This window comes from Pristiophorus japonicus, chromosome 11 (genome assembly GCF_044704955.1).
Source record: "Pristiophorus japonicus isolate sPriJap1 chromosome 11, sPriJap1.hap1, whole genome shotgun sequence".
In the NCBI taxonomy this organism is placed as follows: domain Eukaryota; kingdom Metazoa; phylum Chordata; class Chondrichthyes; family Pristiophoridae; genus Pristiophorus; species Pristiophorus japonicus.
In genome coordinates, this window is record NC_091987.1 from 74,090,958 (window position 1) to 74,117,268 (window position 26,311).

At 48.1% G+C, this 26,311-nt stretch overlaps 1 long non-coding RNA gene across 1 annotated transcript in view; it reads left to right on the forward strand.

The window, feature by feature from the left end:
* Positions 1-18,464: 18,464 nt before the first annotated feature.
* The window catches only part of LOC139275765 (uncharacterized), a 75,180-nt gene continuing 67,333 nt past the window's right edge, over positions 18,465-26,311 (forward strand). The window contains exon 1 of the long non-coding RNA XR_011595753.1: positions 18,465-18,525. This is a non-coding gene — a long non-coding RNA (uncharacterized lncRNA). The remainder of the gene's footprint in view (positions 18,526-26,311) is intronic.

Consider the following 26,311-nt stretch of genomic DNA (forward strand, 5'->3'; position numbering starts at 1 on the left):
AACCACACCTTTTAAAGTAGCACGGCTAGTATAGTACAAAAGCAAAATACTGCGGAAGCTGGAATCTGAAATAAGAACAGAAAATACTGGAAATCTCAGCGGGTCAGGCAACATCTGTGGAGAGAAACAGTGTAGGATTTGGCCGGTGCCAACATCAGTGTATGTATGGGCCGGAAGGATTTTTGGATTTCTAAAGTGCATCTGTACCCTTTTAAAATGGAGACGCACATAGGCTGCGTTTCAAAATGGAGTTTGGACATTTGCGGCTAGAACCTCCACTTTTGAGCTTATTGCCCAAAAATGGGCGTTATTTCCGGCGTGGGCAGTAAAATAGGGTTTTCAGATCGTCAGCTTCGCGTCCATTCTCAAAACACTTAGTTTACGTTTTTGAAAATGGGCTTTACCGCGAGCGATATCAAATGGGCGGTAGCATTAAATTTTTTTTGACCTTCTGCCGTAAAGTGTGGCCGTCCTTAGCAACGGCATGGCAACGCTCGATTCCCATGATTCAAGAGGTCAAGGGTCATCATGACATGCGCAGAAGAGGAGACAGAGAGAGAGGGAGCTCAGAGGGACTGAAGGCGTGGCTGGGTGTGTTGTGGCTGCTTTGGGAGGAAGGAGACTTTAGAGCTTCACAGCAAATAGGCAAACAAAAATTAGCTGTTACCAGCCACATATTTGACCGAATTTGCCCGATAATGGAGGGAGGTATCACAGTACGCTGTGGAGACTGACACAGGAGAGAGCAGTGAGCTGGGAGAGGAGCACATAGGAGGCCGCAAAATAGCCGGGAGGTTCTCGGATGAGGCAAATGCCTCCCTCCTGCAGGAGGTCGAGTCACGCTGGGGTGATTTGACACAGAGAGGACGTGGGAAGCCCACCCCAAAGGCCTACCAGAGGACATGGACCGAGATAGCAGAGGTGGTCTTGTCGGCGACCAACGAGGTGCATGAGGGCAACCAATGCCACAAACGATGGAATGACCTTGTGGGATCAGCAAGAGTAAGTATTAAATTGATTTACATGTACTTATGTATTTATATAATTTGATTTGTAACAGTCATGAGTGACTATCAGCAGATGTGAGGGCTTGCACTTTTACCAGGAATGTTTTACTGAAAGCCTGCGGTCACGGTGTACGTCTTTAGGTAAAGAATGATAATAATCATAATAATCATGATTACACCTGACGCTTATGTGTTGTATCAGTGTCTGTGACAGTACCTAGCAATGATAGCATGCAATGATCTCATGCCATGTCGTCCTGTCACCTTTTACAGAAGAAGCTGGGGTCACCAGTCCCCAGTGACATCACTGAGATGGAGGAGTGAGTGCTTGCACTCATGGGGAAGCACCCCTGGACAGCCACGGACGCATCTGCAGACCCTGAAGTGATGCCACGTGAGTAAAGTTTACTCTGTTGCGTGATGTAAAGTCAATAGATGCCACACCAACTCATATCCGAACAATCATATATGATAGATGATTTCTAAAAGTGTCAAAGAAATAATGCTGGCCTAATAATAATCATTGCTATGCACAATGTCTTGATGGTCACGAAGTGTGATGTCTGCGATGATTTTGAGAGCAGTGGTGCTTTTGTCGTGCACATGCTGTGTGTAGCACTGGACTCACTTAGTCACCCTAGGACCCCCTTCTCCTCTAATAACCTCATTTGTGTCTTGCAGCTCAGACAGCAGCGCAGCCCCAGGCAAGACTACAGAGGCCAGAAGGTGGGGCCATGGGGCAGGAGTCGGCGGACGATCCTACTACATCTGGTGCCGAGTAGCTCCGATTGTCGCCCGTCAATCCGTTGGGTCTGGTCTCGACGGATGAGGGCGCGGATTTTGAAGAACCTGCATCGCCACACTCCAGAAGCCATTCTACACCAAGGCCATCTAGTGGTGCTCTGGTCATTCCTGCCTCCACTCTGGAGGTGCCGGCCACAAGCACCTCTCCACAGGGCATCCCATTTGTCCCCAGGACGGCGCCGACCCCGCGGAGGCCTCGTGAACGCGGCAGGTCTGTTCCATGAGCACAACATGACAGCGGAGAGATGGTACAGTTGTCCAGGAGATCTGTAGCCATTGGTGACCAGCTCATCGAAGCATTGGGGGGCATATCCCAATACCTGGCCACGATGACCGAGTTCAGTCCACGCATGGCGGAGTCCCTGGATGCGATAGCCAGGAACACTGCTGCCACAGGCCTCCCAGTAGACCCCGGCTGCGAAACTCCACCCTTAGGTTCCATACCACCACTGCTAACGACAAGGTATTTAAGGAGGCCTCACAGGTTGGAGAGGCACTCTGGAGACCTGCAATAAAAGACTAAGGTCACACTTTACTTTGAGCTCACGGTGTCCAGTCTGACAAGGTATTTAAGGCCTGATGCATCAGGCTATCGCATCCAGAGACTCCGCCATGCGCGGAATGAACTCGGTCATGGTGGCCAGGTATCGGGATATGCCCCCCAATGCTTCGATGTGCTGGTCACCAATGAGAGCAAGGACCAAGATCCTGCTTCTGCATCAGAGAATGTTGCCCCCTCGGCAGCCCCTGCTCCCGTACCCATGCAACCAATGCATCTGCCTTCATCCCCCCAATGAGGCACCGCCTGAGGAGCTCCTCGGCCAGCCATCGTGGAGCGAGGAGGGGATGGGGAAGAGGTGGGGAGAAGGAGAGGGGGGAAGGAAAGTGAGGTGCATGTGCGCAGGTGATGGCTGTGTTATATCTCCATCTGGGTGTATGCAATTTGTTGCAATGTATGGGGGAGGAGACCACCCTCCTGCTTTGACTTTGTATTCTGTGTTGCTGGACATGTTGAACATGTGATTTATGTCAATGGTGGAAAAAGTGGGATGTGGGCGGAGGTTGGGTGTTATTGGCTGTGATACTTATGATTTCAGACCAATGTTGAAATTAAACTTTTGTTATTGAACATAACCTTTGTTATATATGGAGAAAGAGTCAGACTGAACACTGTGAGCTCAAAGTAAAGTGTGACCGTAGTCTTTTATTGCAGGTCTCCAGAGTGCCTCTCCAACCTGTGAGGCCTCCTTAATTACCTGTGCTCACAAGGGATTATGGGATCCCTTGGGACTCCAGGGGATGAGCCCTCTGGTGGCTGCACAGAGTAAATACAAATTTACATATATAACAACACTCCCCCTAAAGTCAATAGTGTAACTATTTACAATGTGAGTCAATCTAGGGCCCTTCTTGCCCTGGTTGATTGTCTTAGTGTGAAAACTGGTATTGTTGAACCATTTCTTGGGCCCTAGCTGGGCTACTGTGCAGCTGGCCTTGCTGGGCTGCCTGGTGTGTTGGGTCCTGCTGGGCTGCTGTGGATGATGGGTTCTGCTTCGTGGTCAACCGTGGTGCTGGTTGCCACTAGTGTGTATGTTGGGGGATCAAAAAAGCTAGGGTCCAAGGTGGGTTGCTCAGGACAGTCCGTCAATCTGAGTTTGATTTGCTTTAAGTGTTTCCGGTGAATGAGTCCATTTGAAAGTTTGACCCGAAACACCCTGCTCCCCTCTTTGGCCACGATAGTGCCGGGAAGCCACTTGGGACCTTGTCCATAATTCAATGCAAATACAGGATCATTGACTTCAATCTTGCGTGACACATTTGCGCTATTATGGTATGTACTTTGTTGAAGCCGCCTGCTCTCTACCTGTGTGAGGACCCTTGTGGAAGAGTGACCATAATATGGTAGAATTCTTTATTAAGATGGAGAGTGACACAGTTAATTCAGAGACTAAGGTCCTGAATTTAAGGAAAGGTAACTTCGATGGTATGAGACGTGAATTGGCTAGAATAGACTGGCAAATGATACTTAGAGGGTTGACAGTGAATAGGCAATGGCAAACATTTAAAGATCATATGGACGAACTTCAACAATTGTACATCCCTGTCTGGAGTAAAAATAAAACGGGGAAGGTGGCTCAACCGTGACGAACAAGGGAAATTAAGGATAGTGTTAAATCCAAGGAATAGGCATATAAATTGGCCAGAAAAAGCAGCAAACGTGAGGACTGGGAGAAATTTAGAATCCAGCAGAGGAGGACAAAGGGTTTAGTTAGGAGGGGGAAAATAGAGTATGAGAGGAAGCTTGCCGGGAACATAAAAACTGACTGCACAAGATTCTATAGATATACGAAGAGAAAAAGATTACTGAAGACAAATGTAGGTCCCTTGCAGTCATGTTACATTAGTCATTGAAAGTTGGCATGCAGGTACAGCAGGCGGTGAAGAAGGCAAATGGTATGTTGGGGTTTTGAGTATAGGAGCAGGGAGGTCTTACTGCAGTTGTACAGGACCTTGGTGAGGCCTCACCTGGAATATTGTGTTCAGTTTTGGTCTCCTAATCTGAGGAGGGATGTTCTTGCTATTGAGGGAGTGCAGCGAAGGTTCACCAGACTGATTCCCGTGATGGCTGGACTGACATATGAGGAGAGACTGGATCGACTGGGCCATTATTCACTGGAGTTTAGAAGGATGAAAGGGGATCTCATAGAAACATATAAAATTCTGACAGGACTGGACAGGTTAGATGCAGGAAGAATATTCCCGATGTTGGGGAAGTCCAGAACTAGGGGACACAGTCTTGGATATATTCAAGAAGGAGTTAGATATGGCCCTTATGGCTAAAGGGATCAAGGGGTATGGAGAGAAAGCAGGAAAGAGGTACTGAGGTGAATGATCAGCCATGATCTTATTGAATGGTGGTGCAGGCTCGAAGGGCCGAATGGCCTATTCCTGCACCTATTTTCTATGTTTCTATGTTTCATGTAGATCAGTGTGAACTGACGAGAGCTTTGTCGTGAGTGCTCTTTTCATGAGCAGTTCAGCAGGTGGGATCCCAGTGAGCGAGTGGGGTCTCATGCGGTAGCTAAGCAGGTCTCAGGATAGGCGAGTATGCAGTGGGCCTTCAGTTACCCTCTTCAAGCCTTGCTTGATGGTTTGCACTGCTCTCTCTGCCTGACCATTGGACACTGGCTTAAACAGGGCAGATGTGACATCTTTGATCCCATTATGGGTCATGAATTCTTTGAACTCAGCACTGGTAAAACATGGCACGTTGTCGCTCACCAGGACATTGGGTAAGCCGTGTATAGCAAACATGGCCCTCAGGCTTTCAGTGGTGGCAGCGGACATGCTAGCCAACATATCTCACATTCAATCCACTTGGAGTACGTGTCTACAACCACGAGGAACATTTTACCCAAGAACAGGCCTGCATAGTCGACGTGTACCCTAGACTACGGTTTGGGGGGCCAAGACCATAAACTTAGCGGTGCCTCCCTGGGTACATTGCTTAACTGCGAGTATGTATTACATCTGTGAACACAGAACTCTCAGTCCGCATCGATACCGGGCCATCACACGCGGGATCTGGCTATCGCTTTCGTCATTGCGATGCCTGGGTGGGTACTGTGGAGGTCATTGATGAAGGTTCTCTGCCCTTCATGGGAATCACTACTCGATTGCCCCACAGAAGGCAGTCTACCTGTATCGACATTTCATCTTTGTGTCGCTGGAATGGCTTTATCTCTTCCTGCATTTCCACTCGGACACTAGAGCAGCTCCCGTGAAGCACACAGTTTTTGACTAGGGACAATAAGGGATCCTGGCTTGTCCAGGTTTTGATCACCCAGGGCAGTGATGGGTGATTGCTAATTCTCAAATGCTTCCATAACCATGGCTAAATCTGCGGGCTGCGCCATTTCCACCCCCGTGGTGGGCAATGGCAGCCTACTGAGAGCATCGATACTGCCTGTGGCGTATGGCATAGTTGTATGCGGACAACATGAGCGCCCATCTCTGGATGCGGGCCGATGCGTTGGTATTTATCCCTTTACTCTCGGAAAACAGGGATATGTGTGGCTTATGGTCAGTTTCCAATTCAAATTTTAGCCCCAACAGGTATTGATGCATTTTCTTTACCCCATAGACAGATGCTAACGCTTCTTTCTCAATCATGCTGTAGGCTCTCTCAGCCTTAGACAGACTCCTAGATGCATGAGCAACCGGCTGCAGTTTCCTGAAATCATTAGCTTGTTGCACCCAACGCCATATGACAATGCATCACATGCTAGTACCAAATGCTTACATGGATCATACAACACAAGCAATTTGTTTGAGCATAACAATTTTCTCACTTTTACGAAGGCATTTTCTTGGCTTTTGCCCCAAACCCATTCGTCCCCTTTTCGTAGTAAGACATGCATTGGTTTTAACAGTGTGCTGAGACCTGGTAAGAAGTTACCAAAGTAGTTAAGGAGTCCCAGAAACGACCGCAGCTCCGTCACGTTTTGTGGCCTCAGTGCGTTCTCGATTGCCTCCGTCTTCGCGTTGGTGGGCCTGATGCCGTCCACCGCAATCCTCCTTCCCAAGAATTCCACTTCAGGTGCCAGGAAAACACACTTCGAGAGTTTTAACCTGAGCCACACGCAGTTGAGTTGACTAAGAACCTCCTCCAGGTTCTGCAGATGCTCGACTGGGTTCCGACCTGTGACCAAGGTGTCATCCTGGAAGACCTTGGTGTGCGGGATCAACTTCAGTAAGCTTTCGGTTTCTCTGGAATATCGCAGCCACTGATCAAATTCCAAACGGGCATCTGTTATAAATAAAAAGACCTTTGTGCGTGTTGATGCAGGTGAGACCCTTTGATGATTCCTCCAGTTTCTGCGTCATGTAGACCAAAGTCAAATCCAGCTTTGTGAACATCTTTCCTCCTGCCACCGTTGCAAAGAGGTCATCGGCCTTTGGTAGTGGATATTAGTCCTGCAGGGAGAAACGATTGATAGTTACTTTGTAATCGCCATAGATTCTGACAGTGCCCTCTCCCTTGAGGACAGGAACGATTGGGCTGGCCCACTCGGTCGGTAAAATGATGCCCTCTCGTTGCAGCCGATCTAGCTCGATCTCTACCCTTTCTCTCATTATGTATAGTCCTGCTCTCGCCTTGTGATGGATGGGTCGTGCCCCCGGAATTAGGTGGATCTTTATTTTTGCTCCTTGGAATTTCCCAATGCCTGGTTCGAACAGCGAAGGGAACTTGTTTAAGACCTGGGCACACGAAGTGTCGTCAGCTGGTGATAGTGCTCGGACGTCATCCCAGTTCCAGCGTATCTTTCCCAGCCAGCTCCTGCCGAGCAGCGTGGGACCATCACCCTCTACCACCCAGAGTGGTAGCTTGTGCACCGCTCCATCGTATAAGACCTTTACGGTAAGTTCTTCATTTCAGATGAATTGGAGTTAAGACTGGCCTTGAGGCCTTGTTGCACCACAATCTTTCTAAAGTCTTTTAGCCCATGATGGACTGGCTCGCTCCCGTGTCCAGCTCCATTGACACCAGGAATCCACTTAGTTCAACATTCAGCATTATCAGGGGACAATTCATGGTGAATGTGTGCACCCCATGTATCTCTGCCTCCTCGGTCTGAGGCTCTGGTTCATCGTGATCCTCCGTGGATCTGTCCTCCTCTGCAACATGGTTTGCAGGTTTAACAGGATTTGCAGCTCGCCTGCACACTTGTTGGAGGTGTCCCATTGTTCCACAGCCCTTGCAAAGGTACCCTTTGAATCGGCATGAATGGAAACGATGATCACCCCCGCAGCGCCAACAAGGTGTTAATGGCCTTGCATTCATCACCCTTGATGGTGGACTCTGAGACATCTGCGAACATGCAGCTGCAGGCAAGTGTGACCTGCCCTGTACGTTGCGATTCAAAAACAACATCACTTTGTTCACGGTACTTGTAGCAGCACTTGTGTGCTGAGAGATTTGCTTAGTATTGTCACTGGTGGCAATGAACACCTGAGCTATCGCTATGGCCTCACTCAAGGTTGGGGTCTCTACAGTCAAAAATTTGCAAAGTATGGTTTCGTGGCCAATGCCAAGTACGAAAAAGTCTCTGAGCATGTGCTCCAAATGTCCTTCAAATTCGCAATGTCCTGCAAGGAGTCTTAGCTCGATGACATAACTCACCACTTCCTGGCCTTCAGACCTTTTGTAGGTGTAGAACCGGTACCTCGCCATCAGAACGCTTTCCTTCGTGTTCAAATGCTCTCGGACCAATGTGCACAAATCATCGTATGATTTCTCCGTGGGTTTCGCTGGAGTGAGCAGATTCTTCATGAGGCCATACGTTGGTGCCCCACAGATGGTGAAGAGGATTGCCCTTCGTTTGGCAGCGTTCTCTTCCCCATCTAGCTCATTGGCCATGAAGTATTGGTCGAGTTGCTCCACGAAAGTTTCTCAATCATCTCCCTCCCAGAATTTCTCCAGGATGCCCACTGTTCTCTGCATCTTTGGGTTCACTATCTGTATCTCGTCGCCAGTTGTTATGTATGGAGAAAGAGTCAGACTGAACACTGTGAGCTTAAAGTAAAGTGTGACCTTAGTTTTTTATTGCAGGTCTCCAGAGTGCCTCGCCAACCTGTGAGGCCTCCTTAAATACCTGTGCTCCCAAGGAATTATGGGATTCCTTGGGACTCCAAGGGATGAGCCCTCTGATGGCTCTACAAAGTAAATACAAGTTTACATATATAACAACCTTGTTGCACATTGTCTCAGATAACTGGTAGTTGGACCGTTACACTCTGGTGATTTCTTACCATGAAAGGGTTAAATACAACTTAACATCAATCAACGTAAACTTTAACTGGCACCAAGGTGATGGGCACCATTGATGTCTGAGCTGCACAAACACAGCAGTGTGTCAGCGTTGTCACTCACATCAGCGCTCTTTTAAGCAAATCTTTCCGATATCAGCTCTTCATGCAAGAGTGGGATTTAACAAATGCCTGCCACACCGCTAGCGTTCATCCCTGTTAGTTCCACTTTTTGTGGCCGTTTTTTTGAGCGGGCGATATTCTGGGCGATATGTGTGCGAGGTGGTGAAATTAACGATGGACGATCTCCATGGCCGTTAGTTTGGGTAAATATGCTCTTCACGACAAAAAAAAGAGGGCGGGCGTTAATATTGAATCTCGGCATTAATTCCGTGCGGAATGTAGCGCTGGGCGATATTATGGGTGTTGATTTCGCCCATTCTGCTGCTTCCACCCAAAAAGAGTGGGCGGGAGGTAATATTTTTTCTCGGCATTAAGCCCATTGGGAAAATAATGCTCGGTGATAAGTCTCCTAAAAAAGCCCGTCAGTTTCCATTTTGTGCCAAAATGGGCGATTCTTGGCGTTAGACGTCATTTCAGCGGTAAAATGGGTGTTAAGCAGGCAAAAAAAGTGGAAGTTGCAGCCCTTGGACTTTAAAAAAGGACTGATTTTTAGTTTCTGTGCAATATAGCAGGAGCTTTCTGTCTTTTGGGTTGCCAAGGGACCAGTCTCAACGCTGATGTCATGAAAGGCAAAGACCTTTTTATTTCGTACTTTGTGTGATTTGTGGAAAAACACCTTTTGTCCATGGGGCAGGTATCATCATCATCATGGAGCTGGTATGTCTGGATGGACAATGAGGTTTGCAGGCCAAATGTAACACCTCTGGACTCTTTCAATGAAGGAGCGGTCAAGAACTCAATAAACAGTTAGCACTTCGAGACGTCACTAGGAAAACCAACTAGCTTCTCTGCGACCATGATAACCAGGAATCACCCAGCCAATTTTGTGTATTATATGGGATATAAAGATGCTGAACTTTGGGGGATTCAGTGGCTTACTTTTTCTCTACCATCTGGAATGGGGTTCCCCTTGTGGCTACGCGTCCGTCAACTCTCCAGGAACGCCCGAAGTAAGTGCCTCACTTCACCGCCTGAACGTAACTCTCTAAGCCTCATCGCATGCCTCTGTTAGGCACGGTTTTGTCTTTAGACTTGGGACCGCATGAATCAATGACAAGGACTGGTAATTATATCCAGCATACACCTCTGGAAATCTCCAAGACCGCTGCTGAGGAACTGCAAGTGTCCAAGACGCAGGCTAACACGTGTGTGTGTGAGGAGGCATCCAAATGTGGGTTCTGACCAAACCGAGAGAGGGGTTTAGTTAGAAGGGTTTCCATTATCTAGGCTTAGATTCTGGGAAGGGGTTGGTCCAGGCAATGGAAGTGTTGTTTAATGGTCTGCCTTATGATGTTTTGTGTGGCAGCATGGCTCTCGTCGTACGCATGCTGCCCACGTGTGGTTGGGTTGAGGAGTGTAGTCATGAGCCAGGTGGTCAAAAGATAGTCCTTGTTTCCCAGTAGCCACGCTCTGGTTTATCTTGATGGCTTCGAGTCTGAGGGAGCAACGGACTGGCGCAGAATAACAGCATCATGACTGCTGCCAGGACACTAGGCATTCAACACCATGATGTGCTGAGCATGGTCACACACCAACTGTACATGCAGCGTGTTGAGCTTTTGTGGTTGTGGTACATCTCAGCATTTATATACGGTCCCACAAAGCAACATGCATGCAGTTGATGGCGCCCTGCATCAAGGGGAAGTCCGCTATCCCGACAAAGCCACGTGTACACTTTGTCTACTTCTCTCTGGTCAGACAGAAGACAATGAAGTCCCCTCTCCTGACATGAAGAGCATCTGTCCCTCTCTTATGCAGCAGTGGATAGCTAACTGCGAGGGGTTCCAGATGTCGCCCGCTTCCGCCTGGAAGGATCTCGATGCAAAGAAATTCAGGGCCATGATCACCTTCACAGCCACTGGCAGTGCTGTCGTTGCCCTGGTGTGAGGCTGCAGGTCTGGTTGCAAGAGGTGGCAGAGTTCTGTGAGCACCTCCTTTGTAAAGTGCAGACGGCTCATACACTGCTCCTGGCTCAGGTTGAGGTAAGAGAATTGCTCTTGGAAGACCCTTGGTGGGTAAGGCCACCTGCTCAGAGCCTTGCTCCCCCTCTTCTACTCCCTCTGCGAGCAGCTTGACCACTTCTTTGCTGCCTCTGCTCCATCTCCCTGTCATGCTGCAAGCCAAGGATGATGACAACTAGACTGGGAGCAAGTGGTCTGAGCAGAACCCTTGAAGTCAGAACCAAGGCCTTCTCCACTTGCATCACCACTCCCTGTCACCTCACCAACTTTAAATAACTCTACGAAGCTCCAAACAGTTCCACAAACTGACACAGAGCCAGTCGAAATCAAAAAGCAAGTTACCTGAAAGTTGTTGACAATCCCCTTAAATAACGCTGCTGGGGGGGGGGGTCCTTCCTGCTGCTGAACACATGTTCAGCTGTGCAAGGTTAATTAAGACCAGCAATGATGGTGAAAATGGCAGCGCTGGTGTCAAACCAGCGTTGCACATTGATTGACGTCACGACCTGCCAATTTACCGTACTTCTAGTACACGCTCCTAATGGCTGCCGTACCGCCCTCACCAAGACGGCATCCGGTGCAGCCTGCACCAGACGTGTGCGTGTGCTGCTCGGCACCATTTAGGTCCCAATTTGGCACCCATAGCACCCAAACAATGGGCTCTACACATCCGAATTTCTAGGCCTAGTTATTTTTACTGCAGGCTCTTCCTTTGTGCAACATATCTCCATGAGCTTCTGAGCACAGTAATTCAAAGTCTTTCGTTAGTCCAGTCTGGAAGTTGTAATGCTAAGCTCGGGTTAGCACTACAGGATATCTTTGACATAAACCAAAGCCAACCCAAGATACCTACCTCTGTGTTATGTCTGTGCAGCTAGCATTCAAATGAGAAAAGCAATGATATTTGGCTCTGCTATGATGCAAAGCATGTAATGACTTTATAATCTGTATGGTTTCCTGTAAAAAGCTCGTTAAGACACTATTGTAAGGCCACTGAAGGGATGCCAATGTTCAGTACTTATGAAATCTTGCCTCACTTTAAAAGCTCAAGGCATCCCTGCACACAAAGGAAACTCTCAAAAAATAATCCATTCACTTACAAAACACGACTGAAATACACAAACTTCAAAACTCACAATAACAAAACCCAAAATATAACTTACAAAGAGAGAAGTACAGTGAAAGTCTCATAAATTCAGAGCAAATGAACGGGAAGAAAAACGTAATCCCCCATCTTAAAATAATTTCTATAAATAGTACTGAAAGGTAACAGAAACATTGAGAGGAATTTTCCGGGGGGGGTCAGCGGGCATGTTCGATGGTGGGTCGGGTGAGAAAATGTTTTTTTTGACAGGCGTTTGGGGCCCACTGTCAACCCACTGCCACTCACCTTTTCCAAATGTTGGGTCTGTCAACACAGAGCAGACCCGACACACAGCGGCAGGGGAGGCAATTCAGGTCATTATGATCTTGTTAACAAACCATTAAGAACTATTTTGTGCTCGCCATCACAGCAAGGTCGCCCACAGGGTCCACGCAGCTCGGGGATCACATCAGGTAAGCAGGGCGGGAGTTGAATGGCCATTGAATCATCTCATTACTTGACAGCTGCAAATGTGCTGTAAAAGCTCCCATCTCCCAGTTGTTCACTTTGCAAGCACAGAAGCTGTTGCTTACTGTATTTGGAGCTTTATGCAGGTTGCAAGTGTTTGGAGAAAACTCTATCCACTGTCACCTCATTGGAACAAACTCTCTCACCATTGGCAGATCTCAAGTTCACCTGCCATCTATTACATCAGAATGGGTATGGTTTATACTGTCTCACCTTGGTCCACAGAATGTGACGACGTTCAGCCATAACACCAGCAGAAGCAGGCACACCAGCAGCACCAACAACAAGAACATCAACCTTCTCCTCAACCACCTGATGCGGCACAGGGCAGAGGGCATCAACGCAGGCTGGACTGCGCCGGAGGCGATACCCCATTATAGGGTATACAGGCAGAGGATGTGCTTCCTCAACATGACTGAGCAGAACTGACAAGTGAGGCTCAGGTTATTGCGCCAGGTCTTTGCAGACATTTATAGCTTGCTGGAGCAAGACCTGCTGCCCAGAGGAACGGTGGACACCCCTTACCAGTAGCTGTCAAAGTCACCACCACCCTCAACTTCTTCGTCTCAGGCTCCTTCCAGGGATCTGCAGCAGACATTTGTGGCATCTCACAGTCGGCTGCCCACAGATGCATCACACAGGTCACCGCTGCCCTCTTTGATAAGTCCTCCAATTATATCAACTTTTCCATTGATAAAGCCAATGTTACTGAGCGGCGCTTGACTTTGCAGGTCTGGCTGGGTTCCCAAGGGTGCAGGGCGACATCGACTCCACACATGTGGCCATCAGGGCACCCCATCAGAACCCAGCAGTCTTTGTCAACCACAAGGACTTCCAATCCCTCAATGTGCAGCTCATCTGCAACCATAGGAAGATCATCATGCATGTGTGCGCCAAGTTCTCTGGCAGCTGCCATGACTATTTCAGTCCACCGTTTCTTAGCTCAACACACCTCCAAACAGACTTACCGCCTGGCTGCTCGGAGATGAGACCAACGATTGAATACATGGCTCTTGGTACCTTTGAAGAGGCCAACAAATGAGGCTGAGGAACATTATAATGAAAGCCACATCTCTACCAGAAGTCATAGCGCAGACAATAGTGTTGCTCAAAATACACTTCAGACGCCTGGACAAATCTGGAGAATCCCTTCAGTACACACCAGCCAATGTCTCCAGAATCGTGGTCTGCTGCACACTGCACAACAGAGTGCAGCAGCAAGGATTAGCGCTGCATAAGGAAAAAGGCTTGGAGCGCACAGTCTCTTTAGAGGAGGAGGAGGAGGAGCAGCATGAGGTGGAAGACGAGGATGAAGACCTGGAGAAGCCGATGGTTGAAATGCCACCATTACATGACCACAGTGCTGCCCGTGAGGCCAGGAATGGCCTCATCATGTCCAGATTTAGTTAACTTTACACAGCACAGCCATGTGGCTGATACATGCATTGCCATCACACCACAGCAACACCATAAAGCATCCCTACAATGACCAATCCATTCTTTTCACTGTTACCAAAATTGCTGGAGCTTAAATCAGCTCTGACTGTTCACTCTGCCACTTCAAATTGTGCATGCATATTTATCACGGACTGCAAAGTTTTCAAAGTAAATAATTTAACACAAGAAATGAATTGAATGTAAAATTGAAAAATGCATTTAAGAAAACACCCTAGTGACTACCCTTGTGACTCTTCTTGTGTGGCTTCTTTCGCTTTTGTGTGCTTCTACATTGTGCTACCCCTGTAGCTTCAGCAGAGGTAGAGGCAGCCTCCTTACCTCCCTGCTGTGCCTGCTCCGACCCCTTTGGCAGTCGTCCTCTGGGTTTTGGAGCCTCTGATGGCCCAGCCAAAGTCTGCTCCTCCTGCAACTGTGCAGGGGCAGACTCGGCCATGGCTGATGGGAGGCTTCTGGGGCTCTGGCCGATGGGTTGGTTGGGGGGTGGGGCGGGGGGAGAAGTGTGAGCACTTGGAGAGAAGTCCCCACTTGTGCTGTTGGGGAGGAGTTAAACTAATATGGCAGGGGGATGGGAACCTATGCAGGGAGACAGAGGGAAGTAGAAAGGGGGCAGATGCAATAGATAGAAGGAAGAAAAGTAAAATTGGAGGGCAGAGAAACCCAAAGCAAAAAGCAAAAAGGGCCACATTACACCAACATTCTAAAAAGGCAAAGTGTGTTAGAAAGACAAGCCTGAAGGCTCTGTGCCTCAATGTGAGGAGTATTCGGAATAAGGTTGACGAATTAACTGCGCAGATAGCAGTTAACGGGTATGATGTAATTGGCATCACGGAGACATGGCTCCAGGGTGACCAAGGCTGGGAACTCAACATCCAGGGGTATTCAACATTTAGGAAGGATGGACAGAAAGGAAAAGAAGGCGGGGTGGCATTGCTGGTTAAAGAGAAAATGAATGCAATAGTAAGGAAGGACATTAGCTTGGATGATGTGGAATCGGTATGGGCGGAGCTACGGAATACCAAGGGGCAGAAAACGCTAGTGGGAGTTGTGTACAGACCACCAAACATTAGTAGTAAGGTTGGGGACAGCATCAAACAAGAAATTAGGAATGCATGCAATAAAGGTACAGCTGTTATCATGGGTGACTTTAATTTACATATTGATTAGGCTAACCAAACTGTAGCAATGCGATGGAGGAGGATTTCCTGGAGTGTATTAGGGATGGTTTTCTAGACCAATATGTCGAGGAACCAACTAGGGAGCTGGCCATCCTAGACTGGGTGATGTGTAATGAGAAAGGACTAATTAGCAATCTAGTTGTGCGAGGCCCCTTGGGGAAGAGTGATCATAATATGATAGAATTCTTTGTTAAGATGGAGAGTGACACAGTTAATTCAGAAACTAGGGTCCTGAACTTAAGGAAGGGTAACTTCGATGGTTTGAGGCATGAATTGGCTAGAATAGACTGGCAAATGATACTTAAAGGGTTGACGGTGGATAAGCAATGGCAAACATTTAAAGATTACATGGATGAACTTCAGCACTTGTACATCCCTGTCTGGAGTAAAAATAAAATGGGGAAGGTGGCTCAACCGTGGCTAACAAGGGAAATTAAGGATAGTGTTAAATCCAACGAAGAGGCATATAAATTGGCCAGAAAAAGCAACAAACCTGAGAACTGGGAGAAATTTAGAATTCAGCAGAGGAGGACAAAGGGTTTAAATAAGAGGGGGAAAATAGAGTACGAGAAGAAGCTTGCCGGGAACATAAAAACTGACTGCAAAAGCTTCTATAAATATGTGAAGAGAAAACAATTGGTGAAGACAAATGTAGGGCCTTTGCAGTCGGATTCAGGTGAATTTATAATGAGGAACAAAGAAATGGCAGACCAATTGAACAAATACTATGGTTTTGTCTTCACGAAGGAAGACACAAATAACCTTTCGGAAGTACGAGGGGACCGAGCGTCTAGTGAGAAGGAGGAACTGAAGGATATCCTTATTCGGCGGGAAATTGTGTTAGGGAAATTGATGGGATTGAAGGCCGATAAATCCCCGGGGCCTGACAGTCTGCATCCCAGAGTACTTAAGGAAGTGGCCCTAGAAATAGTGGATGCATTGGTGATCATTTTCCAACAGTCTATCGCCTCTGGATCAGTTGCTATGGACTGGAGGGTAGCTAATGTAACACCACTTTTTAAAAAGGGAGGGAGAGAGAAAGCGGGTAATTATAGACCGGTTAGCCTGACATCAGTAATGGGGAAAATGTTGGAATCAATTATTAAGGATTAAGTAGCAGTGCATTTGGAAAGCAGTGACAGGATCGGTCCAAGTCAGCATGGATTTATGAAGGGGAAATCATGCTTGACAAATCTTCTGGAATTTTTTGAGGATGTAACTAGTAGAGTGGACAAGGGAGAACCAGTGGATGTGGTGTATTTGGACTTTCAAAAGGCTTTTGACAAGGTCCCAACAAGAGATTGGTGTGCAAAATCAAAGCACATGGTATTGGGGGTAATATACTGATGTGGATAGAGAACTGGTTAGCAGAGAGTTGGGATAAACGGGTCCTTTTCAGAATGGCAGGCAGTGACTAGTGGAGTGCCGCAGGGTTCAGTGCTGGGACCCCAGCTCCTTACAATATACATCAATGATTTGGATGAAGGAATTGAGTGTAATATCTCCAAGTTTGCAGATGATACTAAACTGGGTGGCAGTGTGAGCTGTGAGGGGGCTGCAGGGTGACTTGGACAGGTTAGGTGAGTGGGCAAATGCATGGCAGATGCAGTAGTGGATAAATGTGAGGTTATCCATTTTGGGGGCAAAAATGCAAAGGCAGACTATTATCTGAATGGCGGCAGATTAGGAAAAGGGGAAGTGCAACGAGACCTGGGTGTCATGGTTCATCAGTCATTGAAAGTTGGCATGCAGGTCCAGCAGGCGGTGAAGGCGGCAAATGGCATGTTGGCCTTCATAGCTAGGGGATTTGAGTATAGGAGCAGGGAGGTCTTACTGCAGTTGTACAGGGCCTTGGTGAGACCTCACCTGGAATATTGTGTTCAGTTTTCTTCTCCTAATCTGAGGAAGGACGTTCTTGCTATTGAAGGAGTGCAGCGAAGGTTCACCAGACTGATTCCCGGGATGGCAGGACCCCCATATGAGGAGAGACTGGATCAACTGGGCCTTTATACATTGGAGTTTAGAAGGATGAGAGGGGATCTCATAGAAACATATAAGTTTCTAACGGGACGGGATGGGACAGGTTAGATTCGGGTAGAATGTTCCCGATGTTGGGGAAGTCCAGAACCAGGGGACACAGTCTTAGGATAAGGGGTAGGCCATTTTGGACTGAGATGAAGAGAAACTTCTTCACTCAGAGAGTTGTTAACCTGTTGAATTCCCTGCCGCAGAGAGTTGTTGATGCCAGTTCATTGGATATATTCAAGAGGGAGTTAGATATGGCCCTTAAAGCTAAGGGGATTAAGGGGTATGGAGAGAAAGCAGGAAAGGGGTACTGAGGGAATGATCAGCCATATCTTATTGCAGGCTCGAAGGGCCGAATGGCCTACTCCTGCACCTATTTTCTATGTTTCTATGTTTCTATGTCCACGCCCACCATCATCCCTCTCATGGACCACCCGCACATCTCTGCTGGCAAGGAGCTGGAGAGCACCTTGCTGCACATCAGTGAGGCAATGAGGATCCACATCTGCACTGATATCCCTCCTAGAAAGTATGTCTATGAGCCTCTAGTTTGTATCCTCCATAGATGCTCATTTACCTTCCTCTGCACTGGTCAGTATTGCCATCGATTGAGGGCCGTCTCCCGTTCTCTCCCTCTCCCTCATGTTGTGGGCTATCTTTTCCTGCAAGTAGGGAAAGATGAGAAGGTTGAGTGAGACTGATGGAATGAGTATAAGGAATGGATGGGCTAGATCTTTAGAGGGAGTCTATGATGGAATGGGCTGGAAATGCCAAATAGCCTCCTTGTGTTGTTAGTTGATATGATTGAATTAGGATGAGGGTCAGTGTGAGGGTTGCTTAGTAAGATGGGGTGTGATAATGTAGATAGAGAGAGGGAGGGGTGAAGGTGCAAGGGATGTTGGTGTGAGTATGGATTTGCAGGAGTAGGGTTGAGAAGGCAGAGTGATGAGGATGTGATGAAAGGCACAGCGGCATGAAGATAAGTGTGGCTTTGTACTCACTTTTCCTGATCTTAGAAGCTCATTGAAGCACTTGCGGCACTGCACCCTGGTCCACATCACCTCTGACCTGCTCCTCACCTCTTGCGCTATCTGCAGCCAGGCTGCCCCTGTCTCCTGGGACGGTCTCTCTGCCCACTGGCAGGGAAGAGAGCCTCTCTGCGTGCTCTGACTCCCTCCACAAGCACATGGAGGGAATCATCGCAGAAGTGAAGAGCAGCCCTCTGCCGCTGAGAAGTCACCTTGCGCACAAACAAGCACTATCAGTACTCCAAACTGTCCAAATCAGAGGTGAGATCAAATGGGGTCATGGCCCCTTTAAATATACCGGCACCAAACGTGTCAGCACTGACGTCACCAGACCCCCACCTTTTCATTCAGCCGGGTAACACGCAGGATGGGCTCAACAAGCCCTATTATGATAAAAAAAATATTTTTTTACAGCAGGATGAAGGCAGCAATGGGCTCGGGGTCCACTACCAACCCGTCCAGGTAGGGGAAATCGCGGCCAATGCAAAAATATCAGTACAAGAGATAAACCAAACCTAACTCAGACAGTAAGCTCATCAGTAAAATAAAACGAAAAGGAAAGATGTCACTATGTATGAAGCCACATTCCTCCAATGAAAGATATTTAAAATACAGATATGAAAGGTCCATCACAACACAGCCAACCCTCAAAATAAAATTAAAGATTGTCTCAATGCAAAGCAATTCACCTTGAAACAAATGGACAAAGGAAACAAAGAGAATATAGCCGAAGAACTGACAGCCTCCACGGAGAAGGTTTTTTATTTTGTACGATAATGTAAAACAGGAACAGGATAAAAATTGACAGAGATATCGGCCAGAATCTTCCCAGCCCTGCGAGTGCTAGTTTGGCGGTAGGCCCGCTGTCAAAATGGCGGTGATTGACAAGGGGCCGAAGTCCGCTCTGAACCCGCCTCCATGTGAATATCCAAAGTGCCAGGTCTGGCTGCGGTTTGCAGACCTGGCACTAAGTGATGTATCAGGCAATTGTGCTAGTTAAGACAGCAGCATTTTACCAGGTCCAAATGATTTTCCCAAGTTATTTGCAAGGTTCATGACTCTCAGGTATCACGCCAGCTACGTGTGTCTGGTTCTCAACAACTCAGTATTGGTTTCACTAGTTGACAGCTACAGAAGTGATATAAAAGCTACCATTTCACAGCTGTTCAATTTCCAATCAAAGAAGCTGATGCCTTCAAGATTTGGAATACACTTTCAGCTTTATGCAGGTTTGCCGTGAACACTCTATCCAATGTCACCTCCCCGAACCAACCTCTCTCACCATTGACAGATCGCTTCTGTCATCTCAACTTCACCTGCCATTTATTCCATCAGCATCACTGCCCTTGAAAAAAATCTCACCTTGGTCCTCAGAATCCCACTACCATCAGCCTCAACACCAACATCACTAGGCACACCAGCATCACCAACAACACCAGCTTTCTCTGCAATCACCTGATGCTGCACAGGACGCAGGGCATCAGCACCTGACCACATTGCTGCCCGGAATGCCAGGGATCGCCTCACCATGGCCAGATTTATTTCACCTGACGCTGTATAACTTGGCTGCCACATGATGCGCCAGGTTGGCACCACCCCACACCAAGACCATAAAGTATTCCTGCAATGCCCAAGCCATTCCTTTCACATTCATCACCATTGGGGGGGGGGGGGGCTACCTTTATGTCATTACCATTGGAGGGGGGGTTACTGTTATGTCTCACCATTCACTACAACTCACTAAACCACTTCCAAAGGTGCACACAGATCTCTCCAAGAAGGCAAAGTGTTGAAAATATAGATTTTAATGTTTGACAACAACGTTAGCAGAAACTTTACGTCAGCATTGGTGAAAACACCTACCGGTAAGTGCCTAGCCTTGTGTGTTGTTAGTTGGTATGATTGGACAAGGATGAGGGTGAGTGTGAGGGGTGGCTAGTGAGATGGGGATGTGATAATGTAGATAGAGGGATGGGTGGAGGTGCAAGGTAAGTTGGTGTGAGTAAGGATATGCAGGGATCGAGTAGGGAAGGCAGAGTGATGGGGATTTGATGAGTGGCACAGCAGGATGAGGTCAAGTGTAGCTTTGCAGTAACATTTCAAGATTCACTGAGATCATTGAAAGGTTTGTGCCACTGCAGCCTGGTCCTCCTGATGACATCCCTGCTTGTGCCCTCCTGTACAATGTGTAACCAGGCTGTTTTGGTGTCCTGGGGAAGTCTCTTCCACCCATAGGAAGGGAAGAGAACCTCCCTGCGTGCTGTGATTCCCTCCATAAGCATCTGGAGGGAATCATGGGAATGCCTGGGTGCAGCCGTGCGCCTTTGTGCAGTGCTTGTCAGTGTTTGCAGCATCTCAATGCTTTAGGCCACTCGCAGGTGGAAAATTAAAGGGGAGGTGATTCTTTGAGGTGCAGTGCTGAAAATTGTAACAATGGCCGATTTATCGCTCACGGCCTTCAAATCTTCATATCGCGGGGTCCGTGCTGCGATGTTGTAGCCCAGCACTCTGCTTCTGTGTCAGGCAGCTGCCACAGCACCCCATTCCCTCGTAGTCTAATGGTGGCCCCTTCTCCCTAATACAGAGTCCCCAGTGTGCCAGCCCCTTTAATGGAAGGGGAGGGTTCTGTGTTCCCACCAGCGCTATGCGCCGCTACGCAAAGCGCTGGAAAATAGCGCACTGGTCCCGCCCCCGAGAGGAAATTGAATGCGAGATTTTGTGCATGTTCGCTGATGATTGCACAGTGTTCAGTTCCATTCGCACTTCTCAGAAAATGAGGCAGTCCATGCCCGCATGCAGCAAGACATGAACAACATTCAGGCTTAGGCGAATAAGTGGCAAATAATAAGTGCCAGGCAATGACCATTTCCAACAAGTGAGAGTCTAACAATCTCCCCTTGATATTCAAAAACATTACCATCGCCAAATCCCTCACCATCAACATCCTGGGAGTCACCATTGACCAGAAACTTAACTGGACCAGCCACATAACTCCCGTGGCAACAAGAGCAGGCCAGAGCCTGGGTATTTAGCGGCGAGTGTCTCACCTCCTGACTCCCCAAAGCCTTTCCACCATCTACAAGGCACAAGTCAGGAGTGTGATGGAATACTCTCCATTTGCCTAGATGAGTGCAACTCCAACAACACTCAAGAAGCTCGACACCATTCAGGACAAAGCAGCCCGCTTGATTGGCATCCCATCCATCACCTTCAACATGCATTCCCTCCACCACCAGCGCACCGTGGCTCCAGTGTATACCATCTACAAGATACAGTGTAGCAACTCGCCAAGGCTTCTTCGGCAGCACCTCCCAAACCCACGATCATGACCACCTCGAAGGACAAGGGCAGCAGGCACATGGGAACACCATCACCTCCACATTCCCCTCCAAGTCACACACTTTCCACTGCCGTTCCTTCATCGTCGCTGGGTCAAAATCAAGGAATTCCCTCCCTAGCAGCACTATGGGAGTACCTTCACCTCACGGACTGCAGTGGTTCAAGAAGGCAGCTCACCACCATCTTCTCAAGGGCAATTAGGGATGGGTAATAAATGCTGACCTTGCAAGCAACACCCACACCACGGAACGAATATAAAAAAAAAAATGTCCTGGGGGCCGAAATTGCGTATCATCCTGTTTGGGGGCAGTAACATTTGCGAGGCTGGAAGTCCCGCCCCAGAATCGAAAATAGGCTTACCGCCCCCAAGAGGAAGTGGTGCGCAATGTCAGGTGCTCCACTTCCTGTCAGGGCCGGCTCGGGGGCGCTACCCGGGTGAAAGTTGGAGCACTACACGGCCTCTTCGCCCCAAGGGCCCTCCGCTTCCGTTAAAGGGGAGGGAAAGCTGTGAGCTCTGCAGGGTTTTCAGAGGCCTACACTAGGCCACCAGGGATGCGGGGTGCTGTGGTCACAGCCCGGCACCGAAACGGAGTGCCGGGCTGCACGATCGCGGCATGAACCCCGCGAAAATCGACACCAAGGCTGGACAATTACATTGGAGGGCAGTGCAAAATGGCCCTCCCCTTTAAATTTCACCACCCGCGAGCAAAGTGCAGCATAGCTCGCATTCCGCGAGGGTAGTGCCGACATTGCCCTTGGCAGCCTCACAGGGCGCTGCCCAATTTCCACTGCGGGAAAGAAACGGGCCGCCGCTGGGAGTTAAAGGGTCACCGCACATGGCGATTATGTGATCAGCGGAGACGAAGGATGCATGCGCAATTTAGCAGGAACCGGTAGTGACAGCCCCCCCCCCCCCCCCCCAAACCCCCGGGCGAAAACCCTTTCATGCCCACTATCGCCCCCCGGAGGCACTAATGGGAGGTGCACATAAGGGGAATTTCACCCCTTATGTTCTAAAGGAAAAGATATCAGTAGATTTAGATGTCATGGAGAGTGACGGCATAATTGATAAAATTGATCACAGTGACTGGGCAAGCCTTTCATCACACCATCCTATGCATATTTTGGAAGACAGTCACAATGCAATCAAGAAAGAGTTCCCGATGACATTGAAATCCAAAATACACAGAAACAGTGAGAAGCATCCTGAACAAATTCAAATCACAGATGTTTCAACAGTTAATAAAGCAGGTTCATGAGTTGACAATTGATACTATGAAAACAGCTGTTACAGCTCCTCAGAAAGCTTCTGATGTTTTGCCTATTCCCATGGGTAACAAACCAACTCCTACCCAGGACATTGTTTGTTCTCCTGAATCCGTGCAGACTCTCCAGAAAGGTTTTCTGAAGAACGTTGTGAACCCTGACAGTGATGAAACTGAGCCCAAGAACTTACCATCTACTGCTCCTATTTTTTGCCCCAGTTTACCCGTTGTAAATCCTACTCTCTGAGATATTCACAAAGGTCAAGAAAACTTCAAAATCGTTTGGATATATAGTTAAGAGTGCTATGGGTTTTTAAAATATTATTATAAGATGCGGCTGCTGAATTTCTTTGCTTAATGTTTTTTTAAGCTGTTAACCAGGATCATTCTTGGAAACAATTGTTTCCATCTTGTATTTCTGAGGGGGGAAAGTGACATGTATGGTACTTAACACTAGATGGCCCTCTGAGGGAGTAAGCAATGTATGGTTGTTGTTATTCTTTGACGGAATATTCCAGAGGGTCTGGAAAATAAAGCAGCTAGTTATTACCACAAAACAATTTAAATGTTTATTCAGACATAATGGTTTGTAATTACATTGGCAGGATTTCCACAGAAGTCTTTGTTGGATATTGCTTCACTGCACATTTATACTGCTTCTAAATCCTCAAGAAGCACAAGATAGTTGTTGTAATGCATTTGCTTCATGGGTTCTTTGCTTAGAATTCATAGCAACACATTGCTATTAAGAACTAGTTGGTTTATTAGCAATGGTTTAACAATCACACTACACATTACCAGTTCATCCACCAAGCTCACAACCACCTGCCTCATCGTGGATCCCCTGAACCCAACTGGCTGGGGTTTTATGGAGTCTTGTGAACATCACGTGACTGGCTAAACCACTCACAATGCAACAACTCTACAACTATTTTAGTTGTATACTTTAATCAAGTGCCTCCTGATTAAATGGGGGGGGCACAGTCCAAAATCTTTTCAAGTTCCCCCTTGTTTTATTTTGGTTTTTTGGGGGGCACAAAACCACAAATTATACAAGTGCCTCCTGGCTAAAAGGGAGGGAGGGGCACTAAAACCGACAACTTAAACAAATTAAACTTTAGACATTAAAATCAAAATAAAATTTGGTTGCCGGGGGTGATGATGCACTCCAGTCCCTCCAATGCCCACCTCTCGTGGAAGGCCGCGAGCATACCGGTGGACACCGTGTGCTCCATCTCCAGGGACACCCTGGCTCGGATGTGACTGCGGAAGAGCAGCAGGCAGTCGGGCTGAACGACCCCCTCGACCGCCTGCTGCCTGGACCAGCTGATGGTCCCCTTGGCCGCGCCCAGGAGCAGTCCTACGAGGAGGGCTTCTGACCTGCCCGCTCCCCTCCGCACAGGGTGCCCAAAGATCAGGAGCATGGGACTGAAGTGCAACCAGAATTTGAGGAGCAGCCCCTTCAAATATTGGAAGTGGGGCTGCAACCGTGCACATTCAATAAAAACGTAGAACACGGACTCCTCTAGACGCAACAGCTCTAACAACTCTTTTGGGGGAACAAAATAAACATCAGATCAAATGCCCCCCCCGATCTGGGGGACACTCCAGACACTTTTAACTGCCCTCTTTTTTTATATTTTTTGGGGGGGTTTTTTGTGTTTTTAAAAATTTTTTGGGGGGCATTAAAATTATATATTTTACAAGTGCCCCCTATAAAAGAGGAGAGGGACACTAAAAACCCGGCAATTAAAACAAATTAAACTTTAAAACATGTAAAATCAAATTAAAATTTGGTTGCCGGGGGTGATGATGCACTCCAGTCCCTCCGGCGCCCACCTCTCACGGAAGGCCGCGAGCGTACCAGTGGACACCGCGTGCTCCATCTCTAAGGACACCCTGGCCCGGATGTAGGCGCGGAAGAGAGGCAGGCAGTCAGGCTGAACGACCCCCTCGACCTGGACCGGCTGATGGCACCCTTGGCCGTGCCCAAGAGCAGTCCTACAAGGAGGCCCTCAGACCTACCCGCTCCTCTCCGCACAAGGTGACCAAAGATCAGGAGCATGGGACTGAAGTGCAACCAGAATTTGAGGAGCAGCCCCTTCAAATATTGGAAGTGGGACTGCAACCTTGTGCACATTCAATAAAAACGTAGAACACGGACTCCTCTAGACGCAACAGCTCTAACAACTCTGTGAGCATACTCACAGGCGCATACATTACAGGTGTCATCCTAGAGTTGGAGGAAGAAAGCAACAGGAAAATAGCAGCAGCAGCAGGCTGGGGAACCATAAGGAGCTGCAGTTGAGCACTCAGAAGATCACATGAGAGGGGCTGTTCGCCCAACCCACAGGGTCTATAGGCTTAGTCATTTAGCTGCAATTTTCTAAGGAGCAGTGTGTGAACTGGCTATGCTTCTCCGGAGAGGCTGTAACAGACTTGTGCAGCATCTTACAACAAGACCTGCAACACACTCTCACAGGTGGTCATGCATTGCGTGCGTCAGTGAAAGTGACCATTACGTTTAAAATTTTTTTGCTTTGGCTCATTCCAGGCTGTAACAGGTGACATTACTCACATATGTCAAAATGCAGTCCATATCTGCATCAAGCGGGTCACGAATGCTTCCATTGATCAGCCCAATGACATTTCCCATGGATAGCAGCAGTCAGCAAGAAAGGGCTGTGGGCTTTGCTGCAATAGCAGACTTCCCACGAGTGCAGGCTATCATTGACTGCACGCAGGTAACCAGCTCAGAGCATCAGAGGATGGCTGCTAGGGGACAAGGCCCTCCCTCCTGCACACATGGCTCCATAATGACTGTCTGTAACCCGAGCTGGCAAGAAAGAGGAGAGAATTAGTGAGTGGCGACTGAAAAGGGTTGTGCATATGCGTGGACCATCTTCATAGAGTGATCTTGCTAACAGGGAGAAGCAGTAAGTTGTGAGCAGGATGGGGAGATGCTCAAATAGGACAGTGGCTGCGATGTGCAATGACAAAGCAGTCAGCAGCGAAGTGCAATGTGTAACAATTGCTACCAGGTAAAAGCAGAATGCTGTTAGTGCCTGTTGGGAGAGCAGCAAGCAACAGGTGACGGTGTCATTTAAATGAGAAGGAAAGTTTGTAGTGTCCCCTTATGATTGGTGGAGAAACATGCGGCGCAGGGAGGGAAATATCTGGAGTGCTGGGGGTCGAAAATGTTGCGGCCAGGTGTCACGCAGGGAAATAGAGTTACAAAGACATCATGTTCACCTTTGCTATTCTGCTCAGGTTGTTGAAGCACTTTCGGAACTGAATCCACGCCCTGGCGTGATTATGCAGGCGTTCACAATGTCTGCCATCTCTCTCCAGACCTGCTGTAGTGTTTGTTTGGGTATCTTCCTCTTATCTCCTTCCATGCCCCCCTCTGCTCTATAAGCAGCTCCATCACTGTCAGGGAACCGACGTGCTCTTGCCTGAGATATTCTGCAACTCTCAGTGCCACCAAAATTATTTCAGCTGAGTTGAATGACACCTTGCTTTAGCAGGTGAATACATGCTTCAAATAAATGGCGGGCCTGCGGAAATCCCATCCCCTAATTGGAGGAGGGAGGGCGGGGGGGGCTGTCTCTCACCGCTGTAATCACTTGGTCAGCCCACCAATG